Consider the following 20,376-nt stretch of genomic DNA (forward strand, 5'->3'; position numbering starts at 1 on the left):
TGTATGGATCAATTGGCGAATATGAGAAGGCTAGAGAGCATCTCGAGAAATCACTTGTGATCCAGAAAGAAATTGGACACAGACGAGGAGAAGCTGCCTCTTACACAAACCTTGGCAATGTGTATCGATCAACTGGCGAATATGAAAAGGCTAGAGAGCATCTCGAGAAATCACTTGTGATCCAGAAAGAAATAGGAGACAGACAAGGAGAAGCGGCCTCTTACGGAAGCCTTGGAAATGTGTATGTATCAATTGACGAATATGAGAAGGCTAGAGAGCATCTCGAGAAATCACTTGTGATCCAGAAGGAAATCGGACACAGAGAAGGAGAAGCGACCTCTTACACAAACCTTGGAAATGTGTATGGATCAATTGGCGAATATGAGAAGGCTAGAGAGCATCTCGAGAAATCACTTGTGATCCAGAAAGAAATCGGAGACAGAGAAGGAGAAGCGACCTCTTACGCAAGGCTTGGAAATGTGCATGGATCAATTGACGAATATGAGAAGGCTAGAGAGCATCTCAAGAAATCACTTGTGATCCAGAAAGAAATCGGAGACAGAGAAGGAGAAGCTGCCTCTTACACAAACCTTGGGAATGTGCATCGATCAATTGGCGAATATAAGAAGGCTAGAGAGCATCTCGAGAAATCACTTGTGATCCAGAAAGAAATCGGAGACAGACAAGGAGAAGCTGCCTCTTACACAAACCCTGGGAATGTGCATCAATCAATTGGCGAATATGAGAAGGCTAGAGAGCATCTCGAGAAATCACTTGTGATCCAGAAAGAAATTGGACACAGACGAGGAGAAGCTGCCTCTTACACAAACCTTGGCAATGTGTATCGATCAACTGGCGAATATGAAAAGGCTAGGGAGCATCTCGAGAAATCACTTGTGATCCAGAAAGAAATCGGACACAGAGAAGGAGAAGCTGCCTCTTACACAAACCTTGGAAATGTGTATGTTTTAATTGGTGAATATGAGAAGGCTAGAGAGCATCTCGAGAAATCACTTGTGATCCAGAAAGAAATCGGAGACAGACAAGGAGAAGCTGCCTCTTACACAAGCCTTGGAAATGTGTATGTTTTAATTGGCGAATATGAGAAGGCTAGAGAGCATCTCGAGAAATCACTTGTGATCCAGAAAGAAATCGGACACAGAGAAGGAAAAGCGGCCTCTTACGCAAGCCTTGGAAATGTGTATGGATCAATTGGCGAATATGAGAAGGCTAGAGAGCATCTCGAGAAATCACTTGTGATCCAGAAAGAAATCGGACACAGAGCAGGAGAAGCGGCCTCTTACACAAACCTTGGAAATGTGTATGGATCAATTGGCGAATACGAGAAGGCTAGAGAGCATCTCGAGAAATCACTTGTGATCCAGAAGGAAATCGGACACAGAGAAGGAGAAGCGGCCTGTTACACAAACCTTGGAAATGTGTATGGATCAATTGGCGAATACGAGAAGGCTAGAGAGCATCTCGAGAAATCACTTGTGATCCAGAAGGAAGTCGGACACAGAGAAGGAGAAGCGGCCTGTTACACAAACCTTGGAAATGTGTATGTATCAATTGACGAATATGAGAAGGCTAGAGAGCATCTCGAGAAATCACTTGTGATCCAGAAAGAAATCGGAGACAGAGCAGGAGAAGCGGCCTCTTACACAAACCTTGGAGGAGTGTATCATATAGTTGGCGAATATGAGAAGGCCTTAGAGTACTATGAAAAATCACTGACCATTAGTAGAAGAATTGGTGACAGACATAAAATAGCTACCACTTACCAAAACCTGGGGAATAATTTTCGTTCTCTTGGAAAGTATAGCAAGGCTAATGAGTACAATAAGAAAGCTTTTGTCATCTTTACAGACACTGATGACAGGCGAGGGGTGGCCACGTTTTACCTGAGCCAAGGAGCTCTAGAGCTGGTTGTGGGTAACTGTATCAAGGGAAAAGAATATTTTGAAAACGGTCTTGCGATAAGCAAAGAAATTGGAGACAGGGAAACAGAAGCACGTTGTTACTTATTGCTTGGACGCCTGTTTTTCGCGCAGTCCGAATGTGATAGAGCGGAAGAATATATGAAGATGGCGCTTGCATTAAGTGAGACGACTGGAGAAATTGCGACGCAGTCCTCTTCACTCCAATTATTGGCAGACATTAGAATGAAACAAGGAAAGATTCAGGAGGCTATGTCGTATTTCTTTTCTCATATTGAAAAGTGTGAGGAAATGCGCGGCTCCCTCCGCGACAACAATCAATTTAAGATTTCCTTTTCTGATCGCAATATTCATTCTTACAGAGATCTCAGTATGTTGCTCTGTGAAACCGGAAATCCTACTGAAGCTCTGTATGTCTCAGAGCTATCGAGGGGCAGGGCTTTGGCAGATTTGATGTCAGCTCAGTACTCTGTGGAGAATAAAATCTCTGCTAATCCTCGAACTTGGGCTGGTCTTGAACGCATCGTGGGCAAAGAATGTAAAGGCACCTGTCTGTACGTCTCATATTATTCTGACAGCATTTATTTGTGGACTCTTAAAGCAGCCGGAGTCACACATTTCCAGAAGATAAAAGGAAATGACCTTATTGCTCGGGAAGGATTAAGTCAGCGTTTGGATGCGTTTTTTGATTTCAGAAGTTTTGGCGTTTTACCAGAGGAGCTTTGCGAAGACCAATCTTTACACTGTTTTCAGTCAGAATCCAAAACAGACGAGGAAGACAGCCATAGAGGTTGGCGAATTGGAGAGGAAAGTGAAGCTAACCAAGGACCTAAAATGAACCTTGCTATCTGTTACAAACTTATCATCGCTCCTGTGGAGGGCTTTCTTGAGGGCCCTAAAATTATCATTCTTCCTGATCGTGCTTTATACCAAATTCCATACGCTGCCTTAACTGGTAAAAGCGGAAAGTACTTATCCGAGAATTTCAGGATCCGTGTTGTTCCTTCTTTAACAACTCTCAAGCTCATTAATGAAAGTCCAGCAGACTATCACTGTCAGACTGGTACATTGATAGTGGGAAATCCTGATGTTGGTGAAGTGCATTTCAAAGGAAAACTCACGAAAATTTCCAGACTACAATGTGCAGAAAACGAAGCTAAGATGATAGCAGAAAAGCTGGGTGTTGAGCCTTTGTTAGGACGGCAAGCGACTAAGGTGGCAGTACTTCAAGCGATGAATTCAGTGGCCCTGATTCATATCGCCGCACACGGTGATGTTGAAAGAGGAGCAATTGCCCTTGCACCATCGTTTCGTGTTCCTAACGGGATACCTCAAGAAGGACTGTACTTATTGACGATGGCGGACATCTCAAAAGTTCAACTGCGAGCTAAACTGGTAGTCCTTAGCTGTTGCCACAGTGCTCGTGGACAGACAAAAGCCGAGGGAGCTGTTGGAATTGCTCGAGCATTCTTAGGATCTGGCGCACGCTCAGTGTTGGTGGCACTGTGGGCGCTGGATGACAAAGCAACAGAGCAGTTAATGACTCATTTCTAGGATCACCTTGTTGCTGGAAAAAATGCTGGTGAATCTCTACACGAGGCCATGAAGTGGATGAGAAGTGAGGGCTATGACGTGAGCCAGTGGGCACCATTTATACTGATTGGAGATGACGTGACATTTGATTTTGGAAAAAAAGGTACGATTCAATGAAAACACGTGCTTTCTTTATATCTAGCAAAGGTCCCCTGGTATTTACTCACAATTTTCTTAGATGTTATCGGTCAACTTTGTGTATTTTCAAAACAGGTTTAGGTTTCTATATCTAATTATTTCCTTGCGCTTGTCGTTTGGTCTTGTGCGGCCAAGGTATTTTACGACTGAATTTAGCTCTGTCAATCATAAGAGTGTAGACCATGAACTCACGTAACGAAATTGCAACGAAATTTTCGAAAGAATGAAAAAGCATGCTCGTATGTCGAAGTTCAGTTACTACATGAAAACTGCGGAGATTTGCAAACTTGCGACTTTTTAACTTCCTGATTTTCTCGCATTTTGACATCACACTTGATCGTTATTTTTTTGCGTTGGATTTAGCAATGTAATTATGTTCTGTTTATTCTCCAAACAATTTTCAATGTTGCTGTAAAAGACAAATAGATTACCGTTGGCTGGTTCGTATGTTCCACCTTCCTTCAAAAGATTTCGCAATATTGTAATGTCACCCAAGGCTCCATATCAAAACTGTATCCTGAAATTGCTCACTGTTCTAGTAGAAGTTTACAGTTTAACAAGCCACAGCCATGATTCCGGATAATCTGTTACAGTGAATGTACATTTTGTTATTAGGCAACTACTCTTTAAGATAATGAATATCGATTTGTTCAAATTTTTTTCTGATTTGGTTATTTTCTTTGTCAGGTGTTGGCAAGGATGACCAGGACGGCAGCAAGTGATCGCGTGAGAAGAAAAATAATTGAAGAAGTAAGAATAGTGTCTGAAACAGCATCCATTTCCTTTGCCGTTGTTTCATTTTTGACCAGTTTTTATGCAGAACATCTAGGTTTTGTTAGTATTTTCATGTATCATAGTTTTTTTTTACAAGGAAGAAGAGCTTTACAATTTGAAATTTTATCAAGCATTAAGTGGGTATGTCCAATTAATTACCAGAAGAAATGATAAGAGCATAATTAGCATTTTGAATTTTGTTGAACACTGTGCATGGTTAATTTGCTGTTTACCATGCAGTAACGTTTACAGATACCTTTGTAAATAGTGCGACTGAAAGAGCGCTTACTTGATAGTTAAATTAGAGTAACATGACAAATTGTTCGCATTATACTTATCACAATCATCCTGAACATTGCACTTTTGTAAAATAAGAAGAATTTTTTTACTCTAAAGGCATATACTACTTAGGAAAAATTAACGGGCCTATTGTTTTTTTAATTTAAAATTTAGAGAAATCAATTAAAGCTGTAAGTAATTTAAATCTCAGCTCCAGTCCATTTCTGTAGACTTCTTCTCAGATATATATTAGGTTCTGGACAAAAAACAACTGCGGCGTCGGCGGAACCCGAAGCTTGCTTATTGTCAACTTCAAGTTGATAAAAGTTAATTAACTGCTCTAGCTACATACACTATAGAAAGTTGAAATTTCGAGAGTTGACCTTTCCTTTATGGTAACAAGATCTGGTCATTATGGTAGCTGTGGGTTTAGAATTCGCTATGGCGGCTCATTTACTTTTTTCCAACTCAAGTTGAAGTTGTTAGGTAAGTATTGCTTAAACGTGTCAACAGTTTTATACATGGATTTTTTTCCTTTTAGTTGAATGTTCTTTGCTCATTTGACTAGGAGTGGTAGGGTGGAGGGAAGAAAAGCTGTATATATATTCCATTGTCCTCTGCCTGATTACGGTAAAGAAACGCTGCTATGTATTAAATTTCGCACGCTCTCGTTGAAGGGCACAAACGGCGAGAGAATTGCCCTTAAATTTCCCCTGCGCTGTGACTAACTACTCGAGTGAGTAAGACTAAAACCAGCAGAATCACTCGGAATTACCTCTTTCCAACAAGAAAACGATGACTATTGACATTATGCAATATAATAAATGCGTTTTTGGTAAACATTGTTCGGTCAGGCAGGCTGGATGTTAGCCTCGTTAATTTTTGTGTTTTTGGATCTCGACGCACAGACGGCGCAGAGAAGAACTTGGCTAATATCCGCGCCCATCTTGACCTCATGCCTTGTCAATAACCGATATAAGCGTTTGTTTTGGGCCATTATTTTTTTGACCGAGGACTGGATGTATTCATAATGGTAATTGAACTGAGTGGAGTGCAATTTGGTCTGAAATCATACGCGTGATTTCAAAATCAATTTGAAATCACAAGTATGATTTGAAACCAAAATTGCACGACACGAAGTTCAATTGCCACTTTATTAGATCCATTTTGAAATCGCACAATTTTATCGCCTAACATTTTAGATTTTAGTGTATCGTTCCAGTTTCCGGTTTGTTGAAAATAACGGTACCGGAAACTTCTTTACGTCTCATTAGTATGCAAAACGATGTCATGTGAAGAAAACTCATTCAAGCATGACAAAGAAACAAGCAGTTCTGAATTCGGAACGAAAATAGTCTACTTCAGGCATAAAAGTTCAATTCTCTTCCCCTGAATCAATGATGGAAGGCCTTCCTTTCTTCTTTGGTTGAGGCTGAGACTTTTCGTTGTCTTTGGAGAAGGAATTTGAAGGTGCATCCTGTGTAATTCAGCGAAGGATTTCACTCCCTCGGTTCCCACGAGTGCACGATGCCCAGCGGATAGTACGTTTTGTTTTCTTTTAATACCGTTTAATGGCATGATTTTAAGGGAGTCCAGCTCGTTATCATGCATCTCCGTTTCTTTTTGTGACCTCGGCGTAGGACTCATACTCGGGACCTTGCCAAGTTCTTGCGGCGCCATTTGTTTCAAGATATTTTCAAGATGTTTTCAAGATGGCGGGACTGGCATCAGCTTCGTAAGACATTTGTTCATTCACTGTTTTGGGGCGTATTTTGACTATGTTTATTCACAGCGACAGAGCTGAGCTCTTATGTTGCTTCGTCTGAAACTACCGGAAACCTGGAAACATCTACCTTCTTGAGATGGCTCTGAATTTGTTGTTGTGTGGTTTTCGTTTGTTTACTGATGTTTTACTGGACTCGGTATCATACGGATCTTGAGCAGATGTTAGAAGAAAAATCGCCAAAATATTCGTCAAAATGGACACTGAAAGTTGGAAACTTCCATTAAAGTAGGTCTTCAGCCTGAAGAAGCTCATATTCGTCATTCAGAAACTGTAATTAATTAAATTTGTCAATTTTTTTGGAACAAAACAACAATAACAACAAATAGTGGTTGCAAAATTCTCCACACAATGGCTTTTTGCCTTTCATTTTCCTGAAATTTTATTGATTACTTTAAACTAACCTTGAAATCTGATTGGTTGTTTTGTTTTACTGTTCTATTCTCATTGGTTGAAAAAAAGATGCGATTTAGAGCAAAAAATAGTGCGATTCGTGAATAAATCGCACCACTGAGAGCCAATCAGATTGCAAGGATAACCAGTGATTTCAAAATGGATTTAATAAATCATAAAACACCTCACCGATAGTTCTGTACAGAAATTAATTCATGCCAATAACTTTTACCCAAATTGATATCGAAATTTACAGTTGCATACGAAGTAAACACTGTTATCGAGTGAAATTCATACACGTTTAGCTTCGTCAGCTCCTAGCCTGAAAATTTTGAATCATTATATAGCGTCTTTCGATGTTTTTAATGAGAATTCTAATACACGAGCTGATGGGAAAAACACACTTTGGGAGGTTTGTCGGACCTTGTGGTCCATGCTGCGCGAGATATTCATACACTATTTTATTGGGTTAAAAGCTTCAAAATTTCGGGATTAGTTTGAGGGAAAAAAAAAACATCAACAAGTGTTCACAAAGAGTACGACCACAGGACGTTTATATTTTTGCGACGAGTTTTCATTTCCCGTCCGCTTAATACTGTTTTGCGAATTAAAAAGGGGTTTGTGCACAGACAGACGAGGAAACAAATTCGATATTTATTTGTCCGCAACCATATTGATTTCTTCAAAAGACAGCCGGCGAGATTCGAACATTTTCGGGCCCAAAATTCAGCATTTGACCATTTCAACAATTGACAATTGACCATTTCACGCCTGACCCGAGCAAACTGTTAGTCCTCAGAGGGCCGGAATGGGGTTTACTGAGAATTGGTCAAAATTTGAATTCATTTAGAAGTTAACTTATAGCTACAAACTTTACTGATAACCAAGAAATGGGCTGAAAGTTTTTACTGATGATGATAGCCGAGAAATCGCCGAAAATTTAACTGAAAAACGAGATTTCAGTAGCCCTATCCGGACCCGCTCTCATTGTATGCGTAATCGGTCAAAACGAAACATGGGAAAGTCATACGAACAGGTGATAATGTAAGTTTATTTGGGGCAAACCCTCAGTTCTTGTTTATTACCTAATCACCAAAAACGAATCGTAAAATACTTATTAACAGGAGCCATAATCGGGGACGGAGACCGTAAGTCTTGGGATCCGCGCGCACCTATGATATGGGACAATTTTTCTATTTTTAGAACAAATTGCGCCATCCTGACGTCATATATCCGCGCGGATCCACGCAAATGTCGGGGGCTCTCGCGTGGATGCTGTCACGTTGCGTGATCAAATGGTGAGAGTTGCGAGATTCTCTTACGTATTTTTCCCGTGATGGCAGGGAATAAGGCAGGGAATACGAACCAGGGCGCTTATATGTAGTTTTATGCTCTGAGCTAACGGAAAAGGTGGGTTTTTCAGGGTCGAAAACAAGACTTCAATCTCGCGCTGGGAATGAATAATAAGAACTGTTCGCGTTTGGTGGAAGCTTACACGTATGCTTTTGCGTTTGTTCTGACTTAGGAATATAGCAAGAAAACTCTATACTCTGGTATCGAGTTAATTTGTGAGTTTCTCAGACAATGGTAATCATAACCAAAACCTATTTTGATGGTTTCTTATTGTTTCTGCTTGTTTGGTGAGTTTGCAAAAGGTTTTGAAAGGAAAGTCTGATGCGTACAGTTAGCTCATTTGCATAGTACAGCTCGCGCACTTGCAAGTCCGAGTCGGTGTTTTCAATTGTCAACAAATCTTGACAAAGATTTCTTTCGTTATCTTTTGTGCTGAGATGCTGCAACAAATTTCACGAACGCAAAAAAGGCTACTAACATCATGCGTGCTTCTTTAATATAAGCATAGTGAAGTTTTACACTGCGAAAATGAAAATAGACAAGGAGTTTCGATAACTCGATCAACAAAATCGAAATCGTTATTCGAAGTTGATTAAAAAAAGCGTCATTGTAACTTTGCTGATTATTTCTGCTTTATTCACATGCTTCCAGCTTAGCTTTTAATATGTTCTCAAACATTTATCAATCTTAAACATATTTAAAAACTATAGAGTTATTGTTTGAGCTCGATGTACGCTTTCACACGAAAGTGCGGCGGAAGTCTAATTTGTCATGTTTACTGATTGTACAGAGCACGCATCGGGGAGCGCTCTGTACGGGTCCGCAAATGATCCCAGGACCGTAAATGATTCCGGACCGCAAATGATCCCGGACCGGAAATGATCCCCGAGAGGGACCGCAAATGATCCCGACTAAAAAATAACGAATGGCATGGATGATGGGATGGTGTGGATAGGGAATTGGCGTACGTGAATACCGATGTTTTTATTAAAGCCATCTTATAATTATAATGGCTTACAAGCTGCTTTTTTTCATACTTTCGACTAAATTTTGTTTCTAACTACGATGTTATGAATATCACCACTCAATCATCAAAACACGACTTGGCTTACATTTCTTTGCAGTTCTCAGTAAAATTAAGATCAGTGCAACATACGCTACATATCCTCCTTTGTTAAACATTGATATTTCGGTGTTATAGTTAAATCACATTTTATCAACCATTAACGCCACTCGTCTAAAGTTTTAAACTAAAATCTAACCATGAAGCAACTATCAAGGAAGACGCTGTCACCTGAGTAGACCCACAAGCCTACAACGCTTCATCACTCTGTAAAATACCTTAGAGTGTAGCACTGGAAATTTAAACAAATTTATTTTGTAATTTTTCCTTGGTCGTATTTTGGCTTTAATTCCTCGGAAATGACTACTTGAATATTCTAAGAAGCCAAAATTCCAAGCTATAGTTATGAAATTCAGCTTCATGACCAAGCAAGGCCAAGGCTTGCTCTTCGTTTTGACAAGTTAGCTGTTTGATAGATGTATGATACTATCGCCACCGGGATTTCGAGAATGTTTACAAGTATGTGTTTTTCTTAAGACTTCTAATTCAATAGATTGTCTTCACGTGACGTGTTTTTATCCTCATCAGGCATAAGAGGAGGTATCTTTATATCTGTTTACAATTAGCGTGCTTCGATTGGAAACCTGAGCATTTTGAATTCCAGGGTTGTGGAGGTGCGTGACACAAGGCTACGATCGAGTTTGTTGAAAAATATATACTTATGTCATGATTTTGAGCCTTTTTAGAAGTTAGAGCATTAGGAAAAGTGCTTATGTAAATGCTTGTTTGTTTAGTACTGACAATCAGTCGTCTGGAAAGCCAAAGTAAGTTTCAGATGTTTATACTATATTCCGGCCGCCATATTGGTGTACCACGGATTTATACCAACATGGCGTTTTCTTATTGGGCTCTGTAAATTTGTGGGAAACATTCACGACGAATAATTGAAGTTTGGGGAAACTCACAGGCTTAAAACTTGGCGAAGTGTCTTATCTAGTTATCTTCTATAGCGTACATCACAATTTCTTAGCTTTTTCCATTGGTTGGTTTTCGATTTATTTATTTTTTTTTATTGCGTGACAGTTAAACCGATCTGAACCGTTCGAAGAACAAAACAGCAACTGTGGAATTTTTTTTTTTTTTTTTGTAAAATGATAAAACATGTTTTTTAGTTCATAATTTTTGTATATGTTCTCACCTTCCTCTGATATAAATCCATGCCATTTCTTATTTTTTGATCGGGATCATTTGCGGTCCAATATGGGGATCATTTCCGGTCCGGGATCATTTGCGGTTCAATTTGGAGATCATTTGCGGTCCGGGATCATTTGCGGTCCTGGGATCATTTTCGGACCCGTACAGCTCTCATTCATCGACAACAGAGAATTTACTGGATTTTTACACAAATAAAACTGAGCAGTATCTACGGACGTAAAGTTATTGGGCCTTGGTGAAACATCAAGCGTTGCTTACAATTCAGGCGAAACTCAAACTAGCAATTATTTTGTTTTACTTTTCAGTCGCGATAGACTGGCAAATTTCTCGCAAGCGTGTGGTAAGAGGAGCTAAGAAACCACGAAGTCCTAAAGCTCTGCTATATCTAAATATATCCAGCTAGTTTTTTGCTGTGTAATGGAAAAGCTGTTAATCTTCAACATATGTAAAATTTGAAGTGGCGTAATGTACAGCTCATATAAAAGAAGCATCCGTCGGAACACAACTTGGTCAGCGATATATATAAGCTTAAAGCGGAACACACCTAAATTCGACACGGTCTTACTTCACTCAAACTGGAGCAGCCTACGACGAAAATACTTAAGAGCGTAAATCCGAAAATTTCGAGAATCGGCCGACAGAAGCGAAATAACGAATTTTTTCTTATTTGACCAAAAGAACCCTTTTGGCTAACTATTTTCGGAAATGACATCAAAAGGTTTGATTTCCTTTTCTTTTCTTCGAAATTTGCAAAACTTAAAAATTCGGCCACAGGGCCTTCAGCGGCGGCCATGAGGCTTGAAATTTGGCACATGTTTAACATACTCGTATGGACGTACCAAACGTTGTCTTAACATGTCCTTTACACAGTTTGTGGGGCATCTCTTAAACTTTACTCGGGGCTAAATTTTGTTTTAAAATGTTGTTTTTTACAAAATAGCTACCCTCGGAAGCTGAACCATTTACGGACCTAAAGTGATAAGGCTAATATTAGCAAACTTTGAACTTGTCAAATGCTGTCTGTTATATTACAGTCAAGTAAATACATATAACCAAATAAAAGCAGGTTCTTTATTCTACTTGCCTGGAAAAAATTGCAGGTGGCCAGTAGAAACTGTTCCGTTGAGAGAATTTTCCGTGAGGTCACTTTGACGCATATCTGACTTAATTATTCAATTGTTAATTATTGCGCAATTGCTACTGTTCCGAATATTTTTTCATTTTATACATTTCCACTAAATCTTCTAAGTTAAAGAAGTGCAAACAAGTTTTTACAACTCAGCTTATCAATACACCAATCTGTTTGTTTTTTCAATAGCACTAGTACTCTATCAAGAGTCACGCAAACTATTTCACACGGTAGCGAACTTGACTATGGCGTCGATGGATCCTTTTTGACATGGATCTTATGCAATACAGATAATACTTTTGTTATAAGGAGTACAGATAGCCACTCAAGCAATGGAAATACAAAATTTGTGAAACGTGAAAGGGATATCTTTAAAACATAGACAACAACTATAATTAAATTAAACAAGGAACGTCGCGTTGAACTTTACAGTATCACTACCACTAGTAAACACTTACTTACTTTGCTGTAGTATTTTCATATGCAAAATTTCCATTCACAAAAAAGTTTGAGATATGGTATATTCCAGAATCGGTGTGTATTAGTAAGACGTTATTTATGTTCTTACTTTATGATTAAATATTTCACTCGAGCTTCGGAATAAACTGAGCACACATGATTAAATTAAACGGAAATCCTTGAAAACGTAAATTAACAGATTCATTCCTTGCTTTGGAATTCTCAATAGGCCGGTCACTTTGGATCTTCATCGCATTGCTACTTTTTTCATGAAGTTTGCCTTGATGAAGATACGATTTTTAGGCCAGTGAAAGTACGTGTTCCTCAATCACACCCCTAAATTGTGTTACGTGACAATGTGATCAGCAGTTGATTTGCCTGAGATGTCATTGCCTCTCTTAAAATGTTAAGAGGCCTGTTCTATTAGATGCCAATTTTTTTTATGTTTTTTCAATCCTTCCTTTAACCGGCAGTCCGCCGCTTTCCGCTATATTTGTTTTTTGTAAGGATACGACGTCGGTACTGAGAAAATAGTGTGCTGTGTTAGAGGGCACTCTTGCTTTGCGTGACCTCAAAAATCTGCTAGGAGAAAGGACGAAGGAAATAAGATAGGTAGTGATGCTTTAGTGCCTCTCAATTCCAAATTTTTCTTTTATTAGTCTCCTATCGTTGATGAGTATACGTGCGTGTCTATTGTCACGTAACAACCCTGAAATGGCAAAACTGTTTGACGGTTCACAATACAGGTTGACCTTTTTGAATTAGCTTTATAGAATGCAAAACTTTACTCAGCAAGCTAAACCGTCTTCAAATGAGAATCATCGTTTATGTAGGTTCATCAATTTCAGTAGAAAGTAGCAGTACGCAAAGGAAGTGTTACACACACTAAAAGCAAATCAGGGTTGAACGCATCAAGTTTGAAACTGAGTACGCCACTCAAAGTAGTAAATATTTATCGAGTTAAAGTTTGGTTGTCGCTTAAACGTTACTGACTGTCAATAAAGAGATTTAAGTAAACATCTACACGGATGCTTACATGCCAGTACAGGTCCATGCGATGTTAAAGTAATTCCGTATCGCCGACAATTTAATAAGGGAAAACTGGAAACGACATAAGTACATCCAATAAGTAATTTCTACTGAATTGTGGATAGATTAGGTTGTTACAGCCCGTTACACCCGCACGGATAAACTAAGCAAGAAACCGAACAGACTTGACTTGTAATGGTACCCCGTGGGTACCCCGCAATAGTATTTGTAGCGTCACGTGACTCGCGTCATTCCTCCGTGTTTCTTTGCAAGAGTTGTAAAACCATGCATGTCGAAAGCCGTGAAAACAAAGTGCTGTGTAAAGCTGTAAAGCCGTAATAAATACGTTGTGTTACCAGAACATAGATCACACTAGCCAATTATATGATCAATATGATCGGGAATATGATCAAAGACAAACAAATATTTGTAAATAAAGTAAACAACTTTGAGCGAAACAGTAACCGTTTAATAGTAAACCTTTAAAGGCAGAATATAGATGGAAATACTAACTTACCCTCAGAAACCTTTCAGCTAAGTTCTTTCCATGTTTAGTTTTATTTTAATTCCGTTTTATTATCGCAACTGGGAGATTTATTTAAGTAAGTGAACTCTGATACGATGCGCTGTAAAGGAGCCTTCCTAAAAAATTCTCTCAACGGAACTACTTTTACGGGCCACCAGTGTTATTTTCTAGACGGAAAGTAGACAGACCCTTTAGTCATACTGCACAAAATCGGTGACAAAAAGGATCAATCTAGCCATGTATATTTTTGCTTTTTTGTTTTCAACCAGCTGGTCACGTTCGCTACCGCGTGAAATAGTTTGCGTGACTCAGGATAAAGTACCAGTGCTATTGAAAAACCATTAAAGAGATTGAATTGGTCTATTGATAAGTTGAGTTGTAAAAACTTGTTTGAACTTCTTATCTTGGATTTATTTCAATTCTTTACCTTAAAAGATTTAGTGGGAATGTATAAAATAGAAAAGTCGGAAATTGCTGGTTTTCAGTGTCACGCAATTCAAAATAGATCAAAATAAAAATCAAAGCCGGTCAATAGATAAAGTCCAGAATCTGGGAAATGAAAGAAGGTAAATATGCAAAAACTCTCGCCAGAATTCTGGTCACAGCAATTTTTCTTATGCGAGATATGCGGAGAAATTTTTTACCCAAATTTATAGAGATTTGTATGGAGACGCCATGCTGGTGCCCATCCATATGGGCTCCAATATGGCGGCCGGAAACCAACAGAAACATCTGTCAATGAGTTTTGCTACAAAAGTGTAAATTTATCCCTCGAGGAACTCTAAAACATTAAAAGTATACTTTTTCTAAGACATGAACTGTTCAGATAACCAAGTTCCCCGAAATAAGTCATTTTTTTAACCATCGTGACAGTTCTCTAGGCTGTCATGTAAATGCCGCGTCACGCAAAAGCTTAGAAATTCAAGCGTAGTTTATCACAAAACCAAGAACTTACTCCGAGCGAATATTTGTATGAATATTAGTTTTCAGCTGCTCTTATACATCATTTAAATAAAATCTCGGGAAGATTAATAGTTTTGTAGTTCGAATTTTAGTGACGTCATGTGAAAACCAGCTATAATAGCAATTGCGCAATAAAAAATTAAAAGTGAGATATGCGTCAAAGTGACCTCACGGAAAATTCTCCCAACGGAACAGTTTTTACGGGCCACCTGCAATTTTTTCCAGGCAAGTAGAATAAAGAACCTGCTTTTACTCGGTTATATTTATTTACTTGACTGAAATATAACAGACAGCATTTGACAAGTTCAAAGTTTGCTAATATTAGCCTTGTCACTTTAAGTCTGTAAATGGTTCAGCTTCTAAGGGTTGACTATTTTGTAAAAAACAACATTTTTAAACAAAATTAGTCCCGAGTAAAGTTTAAGAGATGCCCTACAAACTGTGTGAAGGACATGCTAAGACAACGTTTGGTACGTCCATACGAGCATGTTGAACATGTGCCAAATTTCAAGCCTCATGGCCGCCGCTGAAGGCCTTGTGGCCAAATTTTCAAGTTTTGCAAATTTCGAAGAAAGGAAAAGGAAATCGAACCTTTTGATGTCATTTCCGAAAATAGTTAGCCAAAAGGGTTCTTTTGGTCAAATAAGAAAAAATTCGTTATTTCGCTTCTGTCGGCCGATTCTCGATATTTTCGGATTTACGCTCTTAATTAAGCAAAATTCCAACAGACGTAAACGCGTTGAGTTGTGGGCCAAAAACATGAAACATTTCGGGAATTTCGGACGCTATTTCGCCCGCGCGACATCGGCAGAAATCCTCACAGCAGGTACGCGCGTGTGCCACACATGATGGCGCAATTCGTTCTAAAAATAGAATTATTGTCCCATATCATGGGGACAACCCCAATACTTGAAATGGTGCGCGCTTACGGTCTCCGTCCCCGATTATGGCTCCTGTTATTAACTAAGTGAGGGGAACCCCTCTGTAGACGAGCGACGTGTTCTTTTTGGAATGTACGGTATGGACGCGTCTTTTTAATTATAATTAAGATTTGAAATCTATCAGAAACGGGCTGAAATTTTCACGATTTGACAGCTGAGAAATCCAAAAAGGTAACTGAGAAACGACATTCCAGGACGTTTGTCCAGGCCCGCTCGGTTATTGTAATCACTCAAGGAGAATAGGTGATGACGTAAGCTCGTTCTTGTTTATTGCCTAATTACCAAAAACGAAGCACAACGTGTTACTTAAATTAATACTGGAGACCACGTCTGCAGACGATTTTATAACCTATATGAACTGATCACCCACGGGATTAAACCGTATCGCTCATTCCAAATAATGAGAAAATATAAATGACAGACCAGGTCTTGTGACACTACAGACAATTTCTGAGAATAACGTTACACATCTGAGTTAACTTGTGAATATTTCACTTTTTAGGGGAAGAAGAAATCGGGTTATTATTAGGGAGTTTTGAGCAAACCACAACAGGAACGTAATAATAACAAAAAAAACATAAGCTTTATACTAAAGATAACAACGTGAAATTACCAAATTCAGCGTATTATGTAAAAAGTGAATGATGTGAAAACGTTACATGACTGAAGTCAGCAATGACTAAAAAATCTTGCTTCTCCGATGCACGTTTGTCTTTCAAATATAAAATGGAAAGTTGCGTCAAGTAGTCATGGGTGGATTTTGACAAGGTGCGATGAACTACGATGAAATCTGAAACACAATGGAAAATGAAATCTTGAATGTAAAGATGTTGACATGACAATAGTATAATTTACCTCAAGCCACGTGATGAAAAGAATATGTTTCGTAACTTACACCCTCTGTTATCATACAATTGGAGTTTCCTATTTATTTAGCTTAATTTCGAGCGACGCGTAGCGAATAATTTTTTACTGTACTCTAAATTGTCCTACCAACAACTCGCCCATCGTGAGTTTATTTATGACAACTGTTGTCCTAAGGGGGGACGGCGGGGGGAGGGGGAAGAGAGTCTCACCAGCGTTGGTTGTTGTTAACTTGTACTACCAGTGGAATCCTAATCCTAATCTTTCGACCAATTTTTTGCTCTCCTGCCAAAAATGTCAGGAGATTAAATTTGCCTCGATTTTTTAAACCACCTGATTTTTTAAATCAATTTACGTCACCCTTTCTGGTTCGGTAAATCGGAAGGCTCGAAAAGTCGAGTCGATTCACCGGTTTAGGAGAAAAGGACTTCTTGATTAGCCAAGGGATTTACGTCAATTCTCGCCGGTTCTAAATGTCCATAGAAATCATGCTGGCAGAATGGCGCAAAAACACAAACACAATTATTGGATAGTAAGAGAGACGAAGGGAAGAGAATTAATTTCCAATATAGGCGTTTTTTCTCAAGTTATTTTTAGACCTGGTACCCAATTCTTCCGCGGATAAAGTTACCACGCGCGTTAGGGTTAGGCTACCAATTCAAGTCAACAGAACTTCCCCTTAGGGCCTGTTTACAAGGAGGGAGGGTTACCCTAGCAAGCGGGTTAACCCTTGCTGTAGGGCAAAAGATAGCCCGGGTTTACAAGCAAAATTTCGCGGGTAGGATAACCCTGCAACCCGGGAACACTTAATGCGCGGTTACACTCAAAAGGTCTAGAAACAAGTAGAAAGTTAACCCGGATAGGCGGGTTAACTCTACCTGGAGTATTTACAAGGGAAAAAGTTAACCCGCCTGTCATGGTAACCCTAACACGCAGATAGGGTAACCCGCCTACCTAGGTAACCCTGGCTGCCTTGTAAGCATGAGGAAGAAAAAAAGAGGAAATCTGTGAGAGCTAGGGTAACCCTCTCTCCTTGTAAACAGGTCCTTAGAAACAGACCTTCTCACCGAATAGGTTTGTCTGAACTAAAGACGTTTCTATACGGATTATGATTGCAACTCCCGTGTCGTTTCATGCAGTCATCTTATCGCAGATTTCTTTAACCGTCAGCAACACAGACGAAAGTTAAACAGTTATTATTCATTGAGTCATATATGTGTGTACAGCATATATTAAGAGAACAAACATGTACCTTAACCGTGTAAGCGTGACTTACATTGAGAATGGAAACTGAAAAATGAAACGTGACTGTTGTGTAGCTATGACGATGTTTTTATATGCCAAAATAAGACTGTGGCAAAAGCCTCAAAACAAGTGATACTGCTAGATAGGCTAAAGGGAATTACAAATTTCAGTATAGCTGCTGCGCGCTGCAGATATTAAATATTTAGTCGCTCTGTTTCTTTAATTTGATGTATTGTCTGTAGATATATAAAAAAGACTCCGTGGCCAGTCGAAATTGAAAGCGTATCCCATGGTTCGAAAGTCTGATAACTCGTGCGTCACCGTTATTTAATTTGAAGGAGACACTGTTTTAGCTGCTAGGGCAAAGATAGTTGAATTTCATTGTAACTTGAATTTGTCATCAAACGGTAAGTACAGTAAGTTTAACCTAAGTTTTGACCTAAAGAACTAACGACAACTCTACTATTACATGAACACAGAAATTAGCGACATTGTTATAAATTGCAATTGACCACTGAGAAGTATAAACTCGTCAAATTAACTGGTTAATATGCATTGAGATGTTGGGCATGGTAAACTATACCTTGCCATATACATTACGTACTGAAACTGGAGAACGCTGTCTGTGTTATAGTTCAGTGTCATGGTGTTAAAGCGTGGAATAGAATATATGAACAAGGCTGTGATTATTCTTCTGTTATATCTTGCAGACAAAGTCCCTTTTGTGTCCTTACTAGCTTTTACAGACTTTTGCTGTTACTTTTTCCTTCACACTGCGAAAGGGAAATAGTTGTGAGTACATATTTGATTTGATTCAGGATGCATGCAACAGTATTCTAACAGACCTCGTTTTTGGTAAATATCCTCATTTATTAATCTACTTCTAATTCTACATACTTATACACTTTAATGAACGTCCACAGTGCGGCTTTTGACTTTTACAATTAAGATTACATTGCAATTATTTCAAAAAGTTAAAGGGAGTAGTGAAGATTCCAAGAATTTTCTAAGCGCTTGTATTGCAAGGTGTTCTCAGTGTGTTCTTAAATATGGTTACAAATTTGCAAAGTTTTAAAGTCGTTTTTAAAGATTTCCAGACATTAACAGCTCTCCGGCCAGTAATAATTTTAATAAGGCGAAATGTTTTTGATCAAACGTTATATGAGAGAATAGATTCTACCAAAAGAGCATATATAGTACAAAAAAGTTGTGCTGAAATTGCCGGCAAAAGTAGTATAACTAACCCTGCCCCAACTAGATATTGTTATTCCCCATTTAGAAGATTTTTAACGCCATCAGTAATTCATTGTCCTTTCACAGGAAGATTCCTTTTGCTTGTCCAGACTGACTTGGATTTTATTCTGATTTCACTTGACTGCTCAAGTAACGGTAAGAACAGTTAACTTAAGATATATAGAAGATATCGTCTGTTTGATGCCCTCGTGTACATGTCTACTGCGCATTAAAAATATTTTTAAATGTTTTTTTAAAATCAAGGACTAATGTATCATTGTCGTTTTAGAGAACGAGCCTTGTTAATGACGTAGGTGAAGTTGAATTTCGTTCTGATCCGCACATCTCAAGTGACGGTTAGAAGAGTAAGTTTAAGCCATGCTTTTATGACTATACGTTTTAGCTTTAAATTAATTTAGATTGCAGAAATATGGAGTTACATATATGAAGGAAAAGTTGCAAAGTCCAGAGCAGAAAAATATGCTTTACAAGGGATCGACCGGATTCCTTGGTGACTTTCAGTTTCATGCTTGCCAATCTTCATCTGTGGTTTTTCTTTCTTGTGTTCATTTTGTTTGTGACTGTCAGTTATGCACGTCTGTCTTAGCCTCTGACTGGCAGCTACATGTGTTTATCTTCGTGTGAGGCCTACAGTTTTGTGTGTCTTAATGGTCTGCGATTTTCAGATTTCCGTGTTATTTTTCTCTGTGAATTGTAAGTTGTGAATCTATCTATGTCTGTGATCAAGACTTTCAGTTTTACGTGTTCCCGTAGATCTGGGGCTTTCAGTTTTCTTAAGCTTATCTTGGTTGGTAAATTTCAGTCTTGCTTGTTTATGGCTCTCTGTGGATTTTAAGGCATGTTTTTCTATCTTGGTCTGAAACTTTCATTTTTTTCAGCGAGGGGTTGTCAATATTTCGCAATTGTGTAGCTCTGAAGTCAAAATTTCAAAATTGCTCTTCTATATCATCCGAGTTAATTACAGGCAAAACAGAGACTCACTATAGAAATACATCATTGAATAAATTAGTGTATTTTTTTCTGTTACCCTATAGACAAACAAAATCGTCCTGTTGTAAAAGAGAGACTGACCGTTCGTCGCTCTCGCGTACTCGAGACCGAGTGAAAGGGAATAACTGGTAAGTTTACTATGTTATTTATAGTTAACTATGTTATTGGTTGTTTTTAGCGCTAAAATGATCCTAATAGTAACGAAAGATTATTCAAGTCGCTAATTATGTTTTCCTGCTAATAACACCTAACAGCAAGCCATCAGACCTGCATGTTTCACGTTACGCAAACAATTCGTCTTTTTAAAGGCAGCGGGAATTCGGTAACAGATTGTTGACCACTCAATTACCCGCATGTTACAATAGATATATTGTTGGAAACATTTCATCAATTTTTGTTTTTTTTCCACGTGCAGTATTAAATTTATGTTATTGTGAATCAAGAA

At 38.7% G+C, this 20,376-nt stretch overlaps 1 pseudogene; it reads left to right on the top strand.

Annotated features, from left to right (window-relative positions):
* Window positions 1-4,393, top strand: part of LOC145468333 (uncharacterized) — a 5,312-nt pseudogene extending 919 nt beyond the window's left edge.
* The last annotated feature ends 15,983 nt before the right edge of the window (window positions 4,394-20,376 follow it).

The sequence above is a fragment of the Orbicella franksi genome, chromosome 14 (assembly GCF_964199315.1).
Source record: "Orbicella franksi chromosome 14, jaOrbFran1.1, whole genome shotgun sequence".
Classification (NCBI taxonomy): Eukaryota; Metazoa; Cnidaria; class Anthozoa; order Scleractinia; family Merulinidae; genus Orbicella; species Orbicella franksi.